Source organism: Fukomys damarensis, unplaced genomic scaffold (assembly GCF_012274545.1).
Source record: "Fukomys damarensis isolate Sample0158 unplaced genomic scaffold, DMR_v1.0_HiC HiC_scaffold_31, whole genome shotgun sequence".
Taxonomy (NCBI): domain Eukaryota; kingdom Metazoa; phylum Chordata; class Mammalia; order Rodentia; family Bathyergidae; genus Fukomys; species Fukomys damarensis.
Window position 1 is genome coordinate 1,773,746 of NW_022900943.1, and position 20,084 is coordinate 1,793,829.

Below are 20,084 nucleotides of genomic sequence, written 5' to 3' on the forward strand. Positions count from 1 at the left end.
CTGATATGATGAATTACACTTATTGATTTACATATTTTGAATCATCCTTGAATCTCTGGGGTGAACCCTACTTAGTCATGGTGTATAATCTTTTTGATGATCTGCTACATTCTCTTTGCTAGTATCTTGTTGAGGATTCTTGCATATAAGTGCATTAAAGAGATTGGCATATAGTTCTCTTTTTTGGTTGAATCCTTATCTTGTTGTAAAATCAGGAATGACTACGGGAGTATTCCTTCCTTTTCAATTTCATCAAAGACTTTAACGAATATTGGCATTAGATCTTCCTTGTTTTTTGAAACATAGTTCTAATATGCAATTCGTGCTGAACTTGAACTCACTATGTAGCCCAGGCTGGTCTAGAACTCACTGCAGTCCTCCTGCTTCAGCCTCTAGAGTGCTGGGATTAGATATTTCTTAATTTTTTGTAGAAAACTAATTCTTGATTCCCTCTTTTTAAAAAGTTCTTCTCCTGTTCACTTTATCAAGAAACCCTTTGTGTTCTATCTTCCAAACATATCCAAAATCTACTGACTTCTCTTTATTTTCATTGTCACCATTACTAATTTAAGCCACTGACATATTTTTTTTGAATGAGGGGAGCACGTCAGTGTGCTTTTCAGTGTGTCAGATTTTAATATAAAACTATGACTTAAGACAGGTTTGCAAAATATATTTTAAAATTCTTACAACTCAATAATAAAAAGACAAGCTGGGCATGGTGGTGCATGCCTGTAATCCCAGCACTCAGGAGGCTGAGGCAGGAGGATCACTGTGAGTTTGAGACCAGCCTGGGCTACATAGTGAGTTCCAGGTCAGTCTCAACTACATAGTGAGACCCTGTCTCAAAAAAAAATAATAATAATAATAATAAGGCAAATACCTCACTTAAAACTTAGCAAAAGATGTAAGTAGAGATTTCTCCAAAGAGAGACAAGCCTGGGATTTATCTCAGTGGTGCCTTGCAAGGAGACTGCCTTCCTCTTTCCCTTTGTGGGGGATACCAGGAATCAAACTCGGGTCCTTGCACTTACAAGGCAGGGACTGGAACCAGGAGCTTCATCCCCAACCCCCCCTTTCCTTTGTTATTCCATCCAGGCTGCAAGCCTATTGGTTGGTGCCATCCACAGTAGACATGGCTCTTCCTTCCTCGGTTTGCAGCCTATGTGTCAGTCACCTATAGACACATGCAGAGCTTTACTAATCTGCTAGGCAGTTCTCATTCAAGGCAAGTTGACATAACACAATTAACAACCACAGAATACATCCAACAGAAGTGAAAACATAGCCACACAAAAACTTACACATGAAGGTGGGCTTGGTGGCACACCGCTGTGATCCTCCCTCTTGGGTGGCTGAGGCGAGAAGATTGCTGCCACTCCGAGGCCACTTTGGGCCACACAGTACCTTCGAGGCCAGCCTGAACTGCATAGGGAGCCCGCATCTCAGACATGGCTACAAGCAAAACATACGCAAGGGCACACATTAGTGTTCGTAACGTTCTACTGTCGAAGAACCGTAGGGAGTGGAAGCAATGCACATGTCCACCAACTGACGCGTGGATGATGTGGATAACGGATGAGTGTGTGTCCAGAAAATGGAGCATCATTCCTCGATAAAAAGCAATGGAGTATTGATATATGTCACGATGTAAACCTTCAACATAACAGGCCAGGGCTGGGGCTTTAGCTCAGTGGTTCCACTGCCTGCCTCACAAGAGCAAGGACCCGAGTTCAATCCTTGATTAAAAAAAATAAATAAACAAATAAATAAATAACAGGCCAGTCCCTATAGGTAAAGCTCAGTGGTAAAGCGTTTGCCTAGCATGCAAAAGGCCCTGGGTTTGATACCCAGCAATGCAAAAATTAAATTAAATTAAAAGATTTGCCCAGCATGGTGGCACATGCCCATAATCCCAGCACTCGGTAGTCTAAGGCAGGAAGATCATTGCAAGTTCCAGGCCAGCCTGCACTACATAGCAAGTTCAAGATCCACCTGAACCACAGAGCAAAACCCTGTCTCAAAATAAATGATTTTGAAGAATAAATAAATAAACGAGTCACTAGAGGAATATTACATTCAAAGCAATTTTCCTACCATAAATAAAAATCAGTAAAAATATTAGAATCTATGACTCTAACAATAAAAAATTGAACAAATGTGAGACCACTTAAATAATTACTCCCTTTTTCCCAGGGCCGGGGTACCTGGATTCAGACACAGAATGGTGTGGATGATGTGTCGAAAGTCCGGGGAAACCTCTTCTCTCCAGGTAAGCACTTTCCGCCGCTGCATGCCAGGTGTCGTTTCCTGCCATTCTTAGTTGCTGAGTGCACTCCAGCCTCCTGCCATGCCTGACTTCTTCCCAGAGCGCCTTCCTCCCAAGTAGCTTCCAAGGCCACCTTCATTCCCTCAGTTCTCTCCTCAGATGTCACATTCTCAGCATTCAGCATGACTCTTTATTATCCGGCCTGTTTTACCGTCCCCCGTGCTCACCACTGACATTTGGCGTCTGCTTGGTTCTTATCTGTATCCTCTATGGTCATATAAGTTCCATAAGGACAGGAACTTTCTTTACTACCTATGCCTGGTACCTAGTAAAAAATCACAAATATTTGTTAACAAAGCCAGGAATGGTGGTACACATCTGTAACCCCAGCATTCGGCAAGACTGATGCAGGATGGCTCAAGGTCAGCCTGGGCTACACAGTGATACCCTATCTCAAAAAGAAAAAATGTTCATGGATCAGCGATGATGGATACACCTAGGAGTCGGTTCTCTCTCTCTGAATCTTCAGCATCCCAGTTTCTGGCTACTGTTCCATTCCGGGGATTATGTGAACCCTAATGGGGGTGCTGCTGTTGCTCTGGGCCACACATCTCTAAGTCTGCAGATTGCCTGAAATCTCTGGGGCTTTGAACCGTATTTGTTCCCCATGTAAACTCTTCAAGAAAGTTCAAGTCGAATCCAGAGCGTTCAACTCGGCCTCACACACTTCTCTGAGCGCGGAAATCATTAATTGACTAATGCCTAAAAACAGCAAGTTAGCAAATTCCAGCTTTAACTGACTAGAATATGTTAATTCTCAAACTAATGGCTTATTTACCACTGCCTGCCACCTTCATCAAGGATTATTAAAGTACGGGGTGAGGGGGCTTGTCAAAAGGTAAACTGTATTTGCGTTTAGTCACCAAGTTTTTGTTTTTGTTTTTAATGGTAGCAAAGTTTTATTGAAATAGGAAAAGAAACAGGCTCAGCAGAGCAAGTTTGGGCCAAGTAAAAGTCAGAAAAGAAGTACAGCCTGCAGCATGAGGCGCCACCGCGTGAGGGACACAGGCCCAGGCGCAGGTTCGATTGCTACTTTAAATACTCGTGAAGCACTAATAGCTCCTAATGAACATTGTGGAGTGCGAAACGGAAAGGAGGCCGGCTTTCGGAGACGTTCTCAACCTTTCCCACTGCTCCTCTGGACTCCACATCTGTGTAATCTGGGACACGCTCTTCATTTCACCTAACTCTCCACAGTTAAACTCAGCCACAACTGTGTTTGTGGGAAAGAGGAGAGCAGACAAGGCTTTTGAATCTTAGTGACTATAAAAGTTCTTTAATATGCCTGGGCCTATATTTTCTTACCCATAAAATTCCCATCTTGTGAGCAGTTCAAGGCTAAAAGTTGGGGCACTGGGTGGACTGGCACAGCCTGTAACCCTTGCACTTGGGGAAGCCAAGGCAGGAGGGCTGCTAATTCCTCCCAGTCTGGGCCATTTAACAATGGAACAAGACCCAGTCTCAAAATAAAAAGTAAGCCAGGCGTGGTGGTGCACGCCTATAATCCCAGCACTTGGGAGGCTGAGGCAGGAGGATCACTACAAGTTCTAGACCAGCCTGGGCTACATAGTGAGTTCCAGGTCAGTCTCAACTATATAGTGAGACCCTGTCTCAAAACAACAAAAACAAAAACAAAAACAACAACAAACAACCCCCCCAAAAAACAATCAAAATAAAAAGTAAAAATGACTGAATGGAGCTCATTAAGAAGGCCTTGGATCCATTCCACAGTACTGGGCAGGGGGTGGGAGGCACAAGTTGGAGGCCAGCCTGGACTGTATAGCAAGACCTTTGTCTTAAAAAGGAAAGAGATTAAAAGTTGAGGCTACCAGCTATTCCTCTTCCCGGTATCTTCCTGAAAGAGTTAAGAACATAATACCACAGCAATATATGCACATCCATGTTTATAGCAGCACAGTTTTTCATAGCTGAATCTTGGAAGCAGCCCAAAAGCCCATCAACCTATGAATGGATAAAGAAAATGTGGTTTTTCTATACAATGGAGTATTACTCTGCCATAAAGAAGGATCTGTTTCAGACATTTATAGCTAAATGGATGGACCTTGAAGTCATACTACCAAGTGAAATAAATCAGACACATATGTTTAAATATCACATTGTTTCTCTGGTGTGAGAAACCAAAAGAGGAAATAAGGACTAAAATGCATAATAGATGTTGGGAAATGGGCAAAAAATATTCAAATGGGAAGGGGAACCAGGGAGGAAGGAGGAACAAGGAAAGGAATGGACAAGAAAAAAGTGAAAATAGAAGGAAAAATGGAAACAAAGCTTTTGTACATAAGGAGGGGAGAAGGAAGTGGGAAGAGAGAAGTGCGGATGTACATGTACAGGTGCGAATTCCCTGTGATGCGCGTTCTCATTACACATGCCTGAAATGTACCAATAAGTGCCATTTTAAAAAAGTAAAACCAAACAAGAAAAAAATTGGGGTTACAAATGTATCACAGTGGTAGAGCACTTGCCTAGCATGTGAGAGACTCTGGATGCAATCCAAGCAACAACAAAACAAAACAAAACAAAAACCCGTCGTTTTGCCTGTCCTGCAGAGCGAATCCAGCACTTCGCTCTGCGTAAGTGCCCTGCGCTGTTTTGTTTGTTGTTTTGAGACAGGGTCTTGTGAAATGGCACAGGCTGGGCTCGAATTTGGGACCCTTCTCAGCCTGCCAGCAACCTGCGTGCCCACACCGAGGCAGCCACTCCCCAGCGCGGGTGTGACCTTCATTCCCGAGCCTGCAGCTTCCTGCCAGTTCCTGTATGTGAAGTCTTCCACGGTGCCTGCCCTGTGGCCTCCGCGCGGGATCCAGTCTGGTGCCGGTTCCGCGAGCTGAGCTATGTGCTGGCGCAGAGCATGCGCGTTTGTGTGAGGCAGTGCCTGTTTTTGTACTACAGAGGCAGAAGCAGGAGTCGTGACGAGACCACATGGTCCACAAAGGCAAGAGTATTTCTTATCTAACCCTTTACCTAAACATTTGCTAACGCCTAGACTAGAGGACAACGACAAAAGTTTGATGTCAGGGCCAGGGGTTTTAGCTCAAGGTGATGTTTTCGAGTCCCAGTACAGGGGGGGAAAAGTTAAATGCCAGGCCTGATGCTGCACAACTGTAGTCCTAGCACTTTAGGAGGCTGAGGACTTAGCAAGATCCTGTCTCAAAAAATAGAAAAAGGGCTGAGGACTTAGCTCCGTGGGAGGTCCCGGCTCCATCCGCAGCACCACACACTTAACTAGAGGAGGAAGTCTGCGTCTCATGGGAGATTTTAGGAGGCACAAACCATCTTCAGTTGGTGGGGCACCGTACTGGGGGTTGAACCTGGACTTTTGCGCTGAGCTACATCATATCACCAACCTTTTGTTTAATTTTAATTTGAAGGACAAGTTCTCTAAGTTGACCCAGCTGGACTAGAACTTGAATCCTCCTGCCTCAGCCCCGGCAGACTGAGGGAACAGGCGTGCACTACCACACCCAGCGGACGAGTGCATTCTCACACGTAAAAGGGCCTCAGTACATCCTGATCACAGATCATTATAAGCCTGTTCCAACAACATGTGTAAGGGGCTGGGGATATAGCTCAGTGGTTCCACGGCCTGCCTCGCAAGTGCATAGTCCTAGGTTCAATCCCTGTACCAAAAAGCAAACAAAAAACAAAAAAACCCACCCAACAACATGTAAATCTACATCTAAACAACTGCCACATGTGGTGCTCACTTGTAATCCCAGCATTTTGGAGGCTGAGGCAGGAAGAACACCACAAATTCAAGGCCACCCTGAACTACACTGCAAGATTCTGTCTCAAAAATAAGTAAGTAAATATTGTACATAAAATAGAAAACAAATTTTTAAAAAACCTAAAACTCTGGGTTGGGGATTTTCGCTCAGTGGAAGTGTTTACTGACCACACACGCGTCCCTGAGCTTTCTCCCACCACTGAAGAGAAGTGTTGAAAATGTACCTGTGAGCCAGGCCCAGGCCCAGGCCTGCATTCTGGGAAGGAAGGTCTCAAACTCAAACCCAGTCTGGGCGTTTGGTGACTTGGTAAGGTCCTGTCCCAAAGTAATAAAAGGGTGGAGATGTGGCTCAGTGTGAAGGTCAGTCCCCGCTCTCGCAAAAATACGAGTAAGAAATGTGTTGAGAAAGTGCAGCTAAAAATAATGTCCACCAGAAGAGCTTTTTGTTTTGTTTTGTTTGTTTTGACATGTTAGGGATTGAACCCAGGCCTTTCAAATTCTTGCCAGCCTCCACAGGGCCACACCCCACCCACCAGAGCTCTTTTTACCATTGTGGGGATATCAGTGTACACCGACAGACGACACACGCGCACCAAGGCCGGGGAGTCACGCGCAATTTATTTCCTTCAATTTGCTTAGCTGTTTTCAATGAATACATTTTCAATCATTGAACAAAAGCTACACAGTATGGCTGGGTGCACATCTGTCATCCCAGCCCTCAGGAGGCTGGGGCAAGATGGAGAATTAGAGGCCAGTCTGAACTACACAACCCTGTCTCAAAAACCAAAATAGATAAATACAGATATAAAATGCTTAAATCAAGAATACATTTCAATCTAAGTTAAAAAGTAAAGTCTATGTGAAGTAGACCAAAAGAAACAAAAGCAAACAGAGACAGTGGGGTTTCTAGTGGTGAGAGAAGTCCGCTTGTTTAGGAGAACAGAAGATGGCTGCCCCTGGATTTGGAGCTCGCCCTGTCCGTGCAAGGTGTGTTTTTGTGCCGATCTCTTTATTCTGCCAAGTGGAAGGAGAACAAAGCTGGCAGAAGAAACTGATAAGGATTTTCAGCTGATTGGGCAAGGGATTTCTGGGGAGGAGGCAGAGAAAACTAACTCCTGAAATCATTTTGTGTAGCAAGAGAAAAGTCTGGACTTGATTAAGATGGAGAAAAACATCACCCAGCTCTTGTTTCCAGAGGAATTTTAGGAGTGTCTTGGCCTGAAGTGTGGGGATCCTCTTGGCAGGAAATCTTTGGTGAGAATTATGTTCTGGACACCCAAGGTGGTGAAGACTGTAATCCCAGCACTTCAGGAGGCTGAGGCAGGAGGATTAAAAGTTGGAGCCCAGCCTGGACAGATTAGTGACTTAGTGAGACCTTGTCTTAAAATAAAAATAAGGAGAAGCTGAATGTGGTGACGCACAGCCTGTAATTCTAATCTCAGGAGGCTCAGGCAGGAGGCTCTCTGAGTTCCCGGCCAGCCCGAGCTATATAGCAAGATATTTTCTCAAAACAAAACACAACAAAACAAAGGGGCTGGCTCAGTATGAAGGTCATGGGTTCAATCCTCTGTACCAAAATAATAATATATTAATTATTACATGGCATTTGTTTTATTATTATATTAATATTATATAGTATATTTGGGGTCAGTTCAAAGAAAGCCTTCTTACTTGGTCTGTACTTAAATCCAGGATGGCTTTGTTTGGTTTTGCTCTCTTGAGACAGTATTGCTAGGTACTGTACTCCATGCTGGTCTTGAGCTCTCTATGTAGCCCAGGCTGGCTTGGAACTCGTGATGAGCTCCTTGTCTCAGCCTCCCAAATCTGGGATGACAGGCGTGGGTCTCACACCCAGCTCACATGGTAATTCCTTAGTAAATCTCCACGTGATTAATCCCAGCCAACACACACATGCACACACATTTCCAGTAGGCCTCACAGCGGAAAATTCATTCTCAGGGATCCCTGCTGAAGCGAGTGTTTATACACATGTAAAGCACACGGATTTACTTACTTGTTTAACCCTGCTTTACTTCCCCTGGCTGATGTGACCCAAGGTGTGCTGTGTAGGCAGAGGACAGGGTTGGTTGCCTTTGGCCAAATGACCCATGGGGTGACCTCATCTCCTGCTCAGCTTTACCCAATCCACTCACCTAGGGAGCTGTTCACATTTTTTACCTTCTTAGAAAAATATACAGAAACATTATCATTTTATATCAGTCTTCCTGGATTCCCTTTGTATTCTGAATCCTATTATTGGCCTTTTCTGCTTTAACACTGATATGTGAGCTCAGCTTTTGATTCTGGTTTTATTTGGCTTCTCTTATTCATACATTAATTTGTTTGTTTGTTTGGAGGCAGAATCCCTTTATGTAGTTGAGGCTGGCTCATGGTGATCCTCCTGCCTCAGCCTCCCAAATGCTGGGATCACAGGCCTGTACCCCCACGCCTGGCAAGTTTTCATATTTTAGATCTTACCTTTGGCATATTCCTCTACTTTTGCTCTGTTCCAGGATTGTACCTGATTCATATCCCTGAGCTTGACATGCTCACAAGCTCCACCCGCGTGCCTCCGGAGCTGAGATATTATTATATCCTAGAGATGAAAACTTCAGGGGGATTCTTGACCAGCTAGAAAAGCATCTTACACAGTCTCTAGATATGATCTGTCCCTAGGTGAGGGTCCTCACATAAAATCCTAAATCTGCTAACCCAGAACACACTGTAGGAGAGTCCTCTGTTCATACAGGCTTTTCCCTGGAGGGGACAAGAACCTGCTAGGCGAGATGCCACCCTGAATTAGGAAAAGCCATTCATGTGACGCTTGCACACCTGGCAGCAGTGTGCTGCGTACAGTCGTCCAGGGGCAGATGCCTTTGCCCACGGCGCTGTCCCATTTGGAGCTAGGCTAGCCACAGGCATGAGGTTCCCCGACCGCTGGCTCTGGGCTGCTGTGGCCTCGCTGTCCCTCTTTCCAGATTACACCTTGTCCATCAGTCCAGGTGCCATGGGCACACAAATCCGTGAGGCTCCGGGTACCCACTTACCCCACAGGAGTTTGGGTGAATGCTGTTTTTGAGACAGGTTTCTTACTATGCAGGTCTGGCTGGCTTTGAGCTTATTCCAACTCAGGACGATCCTCCTGTCTCAGCCTCCTGGGAGCTGGGATCACAGGCATGCGACACCACAGCTGGCTTGAATACCCTCATAAAATCTTATTGTGGGTACTTTATAGGTTAGGTTACACAGTAAGAACATTGAATTCAATTTATTTATTTTGTTGCCTAGATTGATAATATTTTATCTATCATGTACCAGGGTTAATTGGGGTTGATTTGCACTCTGCTAGGGATGGTGGCACATGCCTGTATTCCCAGCTATCTCAAAAGTTGAGGCAGGAGGGAAACAGTTCAAGCTCAGCTTGGATAATTTAGTGAAACACTGTCCCAAAATAAACTGTTTTTTAAAAAACTAGAGATGCTGGGGACTTGACTCAGTGGTGCCATCGCCTGCCTTGAAAGCACAAGGTCCTGAGTTCAATCCCCAATACCAAAAAGCTAGAGATGTAGCTCAGCACCCCTGGTTCAGTTCCCAGTACCCTCACACATACGCATGTGCACGTGTGTGTGAATTGGTGGAGCTCACGCCAGGCGGGGGTACCTACCTATAATCCCAGCTGCTTGGGAAGCTAAAGCAGGGAATCACAGATCCAAGCCCAGCCTGGGAAAGTTAGCTACTTAGTGAGACCTGTCTCAAAAAAGTGGGTTGGGGGAGCTGGGAGTGTAGCTCAGTGCAAAGGCACTGGGTCCAATCCTGTACTGCAAAAACAAAAAACAAAAAATGAGATGTAGCTGAGGGGTGGAACACTTGCCGTGCGTTTGATCTGCAGTACTGTGAGAACAAGACTGATAGGTAGTGTGGTGTCTGGAGTCCTAGCAGTGATGCAGGACCTCAAATGATACAAAGTGAGATACACTGGACCCTCGGGTTGGGACCAGGATTTTAATTTTCACTTACAGTCTGGAATTATCACCCAGATGCAGCTCAGATACAGATTTAACCCTCAAAGAGCTCTGGAAGGAACAGGGCAGCATCCTCTCCTGTGTGGGGTTGAGAAATCCTGGGCCGCTGTCTCCGTAACAACACTGAGATTTCTGCCTGGAAGAAAGTGTGGCCTTAAATTATACAGGAGAAAGACTCTGAAGGCAACTGATCTACTTGAGTTGGTCCTTGGGAACATACTGAGTTTGAAAGTCAAGGATCCACTGTATTATAACTCCCAAACTATTAGATGTCTGATACACCGGGTTTGTGTTCTCTAAAACCGAAGAATGAATTCTAAGAACAACGGAGTTAAGAGTAGAAAATATTTATTAAAAATTTGGAATGTTGTTTTTTCTTTTGATATCAGGGATCAAACTCAGGACCTTGTGTTTGCCAGGCAGGCACTGCACCACTGAGCTACAACCCTGGCCTGGGAAACACTGATCGAGGAAAAGATAGCTTCTGTCTAAGAGAGACTCCAGGGGGCCCCAAAAGTGGGTTGCCCACGAGAGCCCACAGCTCAGATAAGTTTTATGGAGCACAATCATGAGGTGAGAACAAAAGTAGGGCAAAACTGTGGTGAACCACTAAGGTTACAAGTACAGTCACTTGGGTGGTTCTGATCCATTGAGGAAGCCTGTACTCATGGGAAGACCGGGACCTGTCCTGGAAGCGATGGGCCAGGAGGTCGTGTCACTTACCCGGGGGAAGTAGGAGTGGCCATCTCATCTTCGTCTGGAGTTTGGCCTTTCATGAACGCAGCGCCATTCACCACACGCGCCTGGTCTTCCGCACTGGCTTCTTCTGGAGCCAGACTGCCCGTGCATTTCTAACTAACTGAGCTGTCTGCAATAGGGCTTCTCGTCAGGAGGCAGGGCGACGTGGCTGCTCTTGGTGAAGCTCTGAGCACGTGGGGGTGGGGGTTGATGGGCCAGGCAAGTCCTGACATCGTGCGTGTGTGTGTGCGTGTGTGTGTGTGAGCGTGTGTGTGCGAGCGTGTGTGTGAGCAGAGAGGAGGGACCGCCAACGAGGCTGTTTATTTCTCTCCAGCAGGAGCAGGCTGAGTCCAAAAGGGGATTCAGCAGCCAGGGAGGAAAGGGATGGCCTTAAGGGGAGTGGGGTTGCTACCTTGATGGATTTGGGGCGGAGAGAGTGAGGCCACACCGCTTGGACCAGTGTGGATGTGAGTGTGGTCACGTTTCTCGGGGCAGGTGGTACAGAGGGTATCGGGCTTCCCCAAGCCGGGAAGCTGGGGTGTGGCGCCTGTCTTTGCTCTTCTTCGAGGTTTCCTGCAGTCCATTGAGACCCAGGGGCCTGGCCACGCTGCTCGGTGCTGAGCTCCAGCCTGCGCAGCTGCCACGGAGATGAGCCTTATCTGCTGTGCGTGACAGTACGTGTACTGGGCTTGCGGTTCTGCGAATGCAGAGGAATGAACACAGGAATGGAAGGAGGAGGTTCGGAGAGCTCTGGAAATAGGAGGAGAGCAGCTCCTGGACTGCCGGGAGGGGTCCTGATAGCGTGGTCACCTGCTCCCCACCCCATCCAGAGCTAGCTACAGGCAAAGCAAGAAACTGCTCAGTTTTGCCGGGTTAGTGGTGCGTTCCTATAGTCTCAGCACTTGGGAGGCTGAGGCAGGAGGAGCACCGCAAGGAGGCCAGCCTGGCTACAAAGTGAGTTCTAGGACAGCCTGAACTGCATCGCAGAACTTTCTCAGAAAGGAGAGAGAAATTGCTCAGCTGTTTAGTGGTCTCCTATCACATGTGGCTCCGTGGATTTATAGCGACCAACCTCCCATTAGTAAGGGGTGGGCTGCGTCCCATGCTGCCTAGGAAATTCAGTGCAGGTGAATTCGTCAACAATGCAGAGCTTAGGAAGGAGCGGCTGCAGCTCCCGGTTAGTAGGGAGCAGGCTGCGTCGCACCTTCCCTGAGGAGAGTCACCATTTGTCCACAGTCCCAGGTCACTGTCCACTCTGAATCCTGTCAGTGAGGCTGGCCCCTACCTCAGGCTCTTCTGTTACTGCGTTGCGTAGCACCCGAGACTCCTTCCGGGGGGCGTTTCTGGATTCTTCTGTCCTGAGCAAAGAATTGGTCCAGACAAGTACAAATGGCAACAAAGTTTTATTAAAGGTAGGGAAAGTGACAGGTTCTGCAGGGCCAGTTGGGGCCAAGTGAAGGTGGGGAACGAAGCGCAGCCTGCGGGCGTGCGGAGAGGACAGTGGCAGACACTCAGTGTGGACGTCCTTGGGCATCGCCCGCACCTCAGGCTGAGGTCGGTCCTGGCTCCTACTGGAAACTGCTCAGGTTCTCTTGAGAAGGGCCAGGGATTTAGCACAGTGCTGCCACCGCCTGCTTTACAAACACAAGGTCCCGAATCTGATCCCGGATAAAATTTTCTCCGAAGTCCGGCGCCGGCGGGAGCCGCTCTGCACGCGCATTCGTCCTGGGCTTTGCCACCCACAGCTCCCCTCTGAGTCGGCCACACCCTGCTCTCCCCTCTCCGTCTCCGGCTCTGGTAGCTACTGCCTTACTCGCAAGCTGACTAAACCCGTTATTCTCTAGTACCACTGACCTCCATCCTCACCTCCTTTTCTAAGTTTTATTTAGAGACAGGGACCAAGTTCCCCTCCTAGTCTTGTGATCCTCTGGGTTTCGGATGTGCGCCACCACACCAATTTACATTGAGCTTTAATGCACAGACCACTGCCAGGGATTTTATTAAAATGCCGTTGGATCTAACATTCTACATTTCTAATGAAATCACAGCCAACGCTTTGGGTGCACAGGCCGGACTTACAGCACCACACACTGAAAATTGTCTTTTTTTTTTTTGAGACAAGGTCTCACTCTTTAGTTCAGGTTGGCTTTGAATGTGATGCGGGGGAAGAGATTAACTCCCAAACCTGCTAGGTATCTGAAACATGAGTTTGTGTTCTCTAAAATTGAAGAATGAATTCTAGGAACCACGGAGGTCAAGAGTATGGAAAATTTATTGAAAGACATGTTCTGCCTAAGAGAGACAGAAAGGGGACCAGAAAGTGGGCTGCCCACCCACCCCACTTCTCAAAGGTGTTTTATGGGACAAAGCCACAGGTTGAGGCTATTCAAGGTGGGACAAAACTATAGTCAACTAGTAAGACTGCACATAGAGTTGCTTAGGTAATACTGATCCAGGAAATCACAAGGTGGGCAAAACTATGATCAACCAATAAGATTACGAAAAGTATAGTCGCTTAGGTAAAATTGATTAAATGGGTATCCAATGGGGAAGTAAGTCACATAGCAAGTGGACAAGGATTTTCCATCAGGGATCTTTCCTGAAAGGGTGGGTTGGGTGAGATCTCGGTGTGGTAGTTTGTCTTCTTTTACAATGCAGGGTTTCAGGCCCTCTGTATTGACTTCTCTCAGGCCAGCCCCGTCTAACTGCCGACAAGATATCTAAGTAACTTATCTATCTGCAATAAACTCACTATGTAGCCCAAGCCCAAGCCAGCCTCCTACTTGTAGTGATCCTCCTGCCTCAGCCTCCTGAGGTCAGCAGGGATTACAGGTGTGTACAACCACACCTGGCAGAGAAATTATCTTGGGCCACATAGAAAATAGGGCCAGGGATGCAGCTCAGTGGTGCTGTGCCTGCCTGGCAAGTGCAAGGTCCTGAGTTCAAGGCCCAGGATGAAAAAAAAAATATATATGTGTGTGTGTGTATGTATGTTTCATGTACATAAGTAACAAAAACTTCCTTTTATATTTTTTATTGTAACAAAGAAAACACAAGCCCAAGTTTAGTAACAGAAACCTCACATGTCCTAGTAATCATGAACACTGTCCCTCGCGTGATTCAGGTGTAGGCCAGTGGAAGCAACACCAGTTAGCGCTGCATTTTACTCGCCACCAGACTGGTGCACTGTGCAACAGTCCTCTCTGTTGCTGTGCAACTGAGTCACGAAAAGTGTCAGCAGAGGCACAGGAGCTGCCGCCCTGCCCAGGGTGGATGCCCCCCCTTCTCCTCCCTCTCCCTGGGTGCTTGGTAACCAGGCCCTTTTTTTGTACTTGGGGCCTACTGACTGTCTTTATCTGAAGATAAGGAGATCAGTGAAAGCAGCTGTCCTTCGTCTGCACCTTCCCTCCTGCGCATTCAAAGTCTGCCTTTACTTTGAGGAAGGTGATTGTAGCCCAGGGCTTGTTTTGATCTCTGCTCCAATTCCCTCAGCTCTGGTGATTGGTGAACATTTCAGAAGCCACTGGCTGCTGGGCTTTGTTGTAGCTGTCTTGAGAACCATAGAATAATAGACTTTGGCCGGTGTGGTGGCACAGGGCTGTAATCCCAGCACTCGGGAGGCTGAGGCAGGAGGATCGCTGTGAGCTCGAGACCAGCTTGGGCTATATAGTGAGTTCCAGGTCAGTCTCAACTACATAGTGAGACCTTGTCTAAAAAAAAAACCCCCCAAAAAATAGACTTTGGTTTTTTGTTTTGATTGATTGATGACTGGTAAGGGGTTATAGCACATGATCACACCCATCATGGAGAGTTGGTACACATTCATGCACATTTTTTCAACTCTTGAAAGCTTTTTAGTGTAGGGGCAGGAGGCCCCGAAGGTAGGGGAAAGACAGGGTGAAGGCCTCACTGAGCTTTACTAAAAATAAATAAACTGCTCAGGCCTCCGCAGCCAGAGAGCAGTTAGAACGGCAGAGGCAAAGAAACCAGGTCTGGGAAGGTCTCATGTAAGAATCGCGCACTTCCCCTTGCTCAGCCTGAACCCTAGATTACCTGCACACACACGCACACGCGTGCACACTCAGGCCTGCAGAATCCACACGAAGGTGGAGGAGCGGGACAAGGAGCCCCGCTAGGAGGCTGCTCCTCTCTCCTCCCTCTCCCTGCCCTCTCAAAGCCCTGGGGTAATCTCTCCTACTTCCTGTTATCTTTTACTTTGCTCTTTAATTTTACTCCAGGTGTCTCACAAGATAAACAATGTGACGTCTAAGCTGTCCCTCTGGTTTATTTACTTAACGCATCATAATTCTTTCTTCATCCCTTCATCTCCTTGCCTTTCCCCTCCATCTCTTGGTCCCCTTCCTTTTTGCAAAAGACCCATTTCCCTATTTCCTTTTATCTACCTTTTATTTAGGTTTCTCATAGAAGAGAGTTCATGCAATATTTAAGCTTGTGTGTCTGATTTATTTCACGTTAATGTGGGCTCAAGGTCATCCATTTTCCTACAGATCACTCGAGTTTATCCTGTATGGCAGAGCAGTGCCCCGTTGTGTAAACACCACGTTTTCTTTATCGAATCACGTTGATGGACGCGTGGGCTGCTTTCGAGATTTAGCTTTATCATGAACTGTATTGTGATAAACACGGGTGTGCATATATCACTGTAATATAAGCTCTTTAATTCTTTCGAGAAGATACATAGGAGGGAAAACCTGAGTCAAATGAAATCTCTAGTTTTAGTTTTTCAAGAAATCTCCATAATAATTGTATTAGTTTACATTCTCATCAACACTGTGGAAATGTCCCCACCGGCCCACAGCCTTCTCAGTGCGTTATTTGATTTCTTTTTCTTTTTTTCTTCTTTTGGTACCAGAGATCGAACTCAGGACCTTGTGCTTGCAGAGGCAGGCGCAGTGCCACTGACCTAAATCCCTGGCGCAGTATTTGATTTCTTAATAGACTTTCCTCTTGACTGTGGCCACGTTCTCCCACTGTTGTTGTAATCTGTGTTTCTCTAATTGGTCCACGATGCTGAACATTTTTTCAGTTATTTATGGGACATTTGTACTGCTCCTGAGAAGTGCCTTCATTTCAGTTGCCCATCTTTTGATTGGACCCTTTGTTCTTGGGAGTCTAATTTGTCTTAGTTCTCCCTATATTCTAGACATTAGCCCTCTCTCCAAGGTGTAGCTCGGAACTCCGGACATTGCACTTGCCAGGCAGGCAGCAGAACCACTGAGCTGCAGCCCCCAACCTCCCCGCCCCGTTTTGTTCTTTTTTTGAGTCAGGTTCTCACCAGTAGGTCAGGCTGTCCTCTGACTCCCAGTAATCTCCTGCCTCAGCCTCCTTGCAAGTGCTGGCATCGCCACAGCTGGCTCCTGAGCAGGCATTTGAGAGGATGGGCAGCCTTGCTGGCCTCAGCCTGCGGGGAGAGGGGCTCGTGGACCCTGCCCTCCTTCAGCCTTTCCCTGGGCGGTGCTGGCTCTGCTGCACAGGTTTCTTTTCCTGCCTTTATAAATGTGCTTGCTTTTTCCAATTCTTTGCTTAGAACAAGAATTTAGAAAGTCTCTGGGAGGAATCCAGAGTCCTGGGCCAGTGGTGACACTCGCTTATACCTATGTCTTCAAGAATTTTGCCTATGTAATCTCACAGCAGAGTAAGTGTTTGACCGTTTTAAAATCAGACCTTTGATGGTGAGAGATGTGGGGTAGACCCAGTCTTCTGCCTGTGAAATCCAGCCCTCCCGCACCTTTTGCTAAAGAGGCTCTTTGCTCCGGGTACAGTCGGCCCCTTTCGACAACAGGTAGCTCACTATGTGCCTGCGGTTGTATCTGCAGCCTGACTTCTGTCCCCTGAAATGTTTTGCCCAGTATCATGCTGCTTTTCCTCTGTAGCTTTATAACACCGCTCAGAATCCAGATTGTGGTACCTCCTCGCCGCCCAGGGTTGCAGTGATGGACTTTGACAGTAGGCAGGGACCACTGAGGAGCCGTAATGGAGCTCGTGAGCCTTGCCCAAGACCTCCGGAGGAAGCCAGGCCCGCCAACAAGGAGCCCGCACCTTCGGCTGCTCCACGGCCACTCAGAGCCTCTCTGCCCTGCCCTGCCTGCCCAGGTGTTTCTGTCTGGTAGGGTGGAGGCAGAGCCTTCTTCCCCTTCCTCATCCAGAAAGACCCCATGTAGCACTTGACATGCTGCACACACTAGCACAGCTCTTCTTTTTTTCTTTTTTGATGGTACCGGGGATTGAACTCAGGGCCTCCAATTAGAGCTGCATCACCAGTCGTTTTTTCATTTTTAATTTTGAGACAGTTTTGCTAAGTTGTCCAGGCTGGGTTCAGCCTCTCAACCCTCCTTCCTCAGCCTCCCGGAGCCGTGGAGTTACCTGGTATGAGCCCCTGTGCTTGACACCTATACTAGATCTCAGGGCTGGGGAGGAGACGGGGGACAGAGGTCCGCGTAGCATTTGCAAGGTCCTGGGCTCAAGCCCCACACAAAACAAACGGCCAAAAATTGCTTTACATTTTATTTGAACAATGAATTTTATACCCCCCAAATTAATTGGATGTAGGGGCATGCACCTGTAATGCCAGCATTCAGGAGAATGAGGCAGGAGGATCTCTTGAGTCTCAGACCACCCTGGGATACAGAACAAGACCCTGTCTGAAAATCCAAAAATTAAACCATTTTATTTCACCATGCCACCTGCAAATTATCATTTATTATTATTATTATTATTATTATTATTATTATTATTATTATTATGACAATACTGGGGATTAAAACTAAAGCACTGGCACTGAACTATACCCTCAACCCTTTTTTATTTATTTATTTTTAATCTTTTTTCGGTACCAGGGATTGAACTCAGGACCTTGTGTTTGCGAGGCAGGCGTGGTGCCACTGAGCTAAATACCCTGCTCTTTTTGTGTTTTTTAATTGCTACATTTTAGATATTCATGATGATAACATGCATTATAGAAAAGCTGTATCATACATGATATGTCCTGCCTCTTCCCCCTTCCCTCCCCCAACCGCTACCCCCTTATTTACACCAGTTTTTTGTTTGGTTGTTTTTTGTTTTTTGAGAGGGTCTCACTATGTAGTTGAGACTGACCTGGAACTCATTATGTAGTCCAAACTGGTCTCGAACTCACAGTGATCCTCCTGCCTCAGCCTTGGGAGTACTGGGATTACGGGCGTGCACCACCACGCCTGGCTACAAGAGCTTTGTTTCCATCTTTTCCTTCTATTCTTTTTTTTCCACTTGTGTCTTCCTTCTCTTCCCCAGCCCTCCTCCCTTGTTCCCCAAGCTATTTATTATTTTTTGAGACAGGGTCTTGTTAAGTCATTAAATTGCTCAGACTGGCCTCAAACTAGCAATCCTCCCCAAGAGTCCTGGGATTACAGGTACACACCACCTCACTTTGACGATATGGTGCTTTTTTATTTGGAGACAAGGTCTCACTGTGTAGTTCAGACTGGCCTTGAACTCACTATGTGGTTTAGGATGGCTTTGAGCTCATGGTGATCCTCCTGCCTCAGCCTCCCAAGTGCTGGGATTGCAGGTGTGTGCCACCATGCCTGGCTCTGCATTGTTTTCTGTGATGGAGACACACATTTGTTAACTGCTTTTTGTGTTACTTACATACTTTTACTATTGAGCATTGGTGTTCTGGACCCACAACTCTGCAAATTCCTCAAGATCAGGGACTTTTAAAAGGTTTTGTGGCTGGGCATGGTGACCCATGCCTGTAATCCCAGCACTCAGGAGGCTGAGGCAGGAGAATCGCTGTGAGTTAGAGACCAGCCTGGGCTACATCGTGACTTCCAGGTCAGTCTCAACTACACAGTGAGACCCTGTCTCAAAAAACCAAAAAAAAATGGTTTTGTGATTTTTCCAGGGCCTCGGACATGGTAACTGCTCTTTTTTTTTTTTTAATAAATGACTGTGAAGAATCAGTGGGTGACACTGCCTGGGAGTGAAGGTGCCCTCGGGACATAGGATTCTCGGTGCTTGAAAGATAACTGCCTCGACATGGCTGTCGCCATTGTGGTTAGCGACTGCCATTTTATACCTTAAATTTCCATTTCCTACATCAGGTGTCATCGTCCATAAGCGAAACTGACGCTCGAGCAAGGCTTGTCCATATAAGCAGTGGATCACAAATAATGACCCGAGTGGCTGCCCGCAAGCTGATGCAATTCCCGGCCCCTTACACCAGCCTCCGCTGCATAACCAAGACCCTTCCAGCCAGCTCCCTCTCCTTCTTCCTTCGCCTGTAGGCCACCGTTCCGCAGCGGCTCTACAATAAATCTCTCCTATGAGCTCTGTCGGTGTGCGGAGCGATCTTTGGCAGGTGCCGGTTTCTTTCAGTGCTAAAACCGGCAAAGTCCGAAGCAAGTTAGAACTGGTTAGAACTGGTCACTTGAGGAATCAATGAGGGAGTGCCTTTTCCTAAAGAGGAAAGAGTTGAAACACAATGGTGAGTTTGGGTTCTTCGGCCAGTCCACCACTGCTTCCTTATCTCGCACGTCTACAAATTCGAAAGTCCTGCCAAAGACAGCTCTGTTGGACAAGGGTGGCTCAGGGGTGTCCCACGTGCATGGGAGGCTCTGGGTTTAACCCCAGCGCCTTGCGAAAACACGCATTTTTTAAACCTTTGAAGTTGTGTTTGTTTGTTTTTTCTTCCTTAAGTGACATCGTGAGCCCAGTAGGTACAAGGCGAACTCGGCGCTCCTCGAAGTGTCAGAGGTGGCACACGTGGGACTTCAGCTGTGGTCTTCCACTTCCTTTCCTCTCTTCCTTCAGAGGCCTCCAGAGCACCTCAGAAAAGCCCAGCACCGCTGTGAAAGCCACTGCCCTAGTAAATCACAGCACTGCGATGACCCGGGAAGTCCCAGACATCTGAGTTTGGCTTCTGTTGTAGTCAGGGCTTTGGCACGGGAACATGTTTAGTACAGGACACGAAGTTTACAGGATCATTTTAGGATATTTATCCTCAAAGTCAAATACAGAGGAACGCAAGAGATGGTCACACACTAGAGGCCTGAAGAATCCAGCGGAAGGCCTGGATCCCAGCCCTGCCCCACACCAGTCCAGCTGAAGACCCGAGTCCAGGGCAGGGCCCTCGGGTGGGTCTTCCATGCCCAGACCAGGCTGATCCAGGTCAGCTGGGCGCTCCAAGTAGGCCGTTAGTGACTCTGTCCTATGCCTGACAAGGCCAAGGCAGGAGGCCCAGAAGGCCGGT

General features: G+C 47.1%; 1 long non-coding RNA gene across 3 annotated transcripts in view; it reads left to right on the forward strand.

Annotated features, from left to right (window-relative positions):
- Positions 1-19,478, forward strand: part of LOC104866738 — a 33,395-nt gene extending 13,917 nt beyond the window's left edge. For 2 of the 3 annotated variants that reach the window (XR_002025564.2, XR_781522.3), the window contains 2 exons: positions 2,197-2,272; positions 18,937-19,478. This is a non-coding gene — a long non-coding RNA (uncharacterized LOC104866738). Of the gene's footprint in view, positions 1-2,196; positions 2,273-16,382; positions 16,491-18,936 lie in introns of all 3 variants that reach the window. The other variant, XR_781523.3, reaches the window with a different exon arrangement.
- The last annotated feature ends 606 nt before the right edge of the window (positions 19,479-20,084 follow it).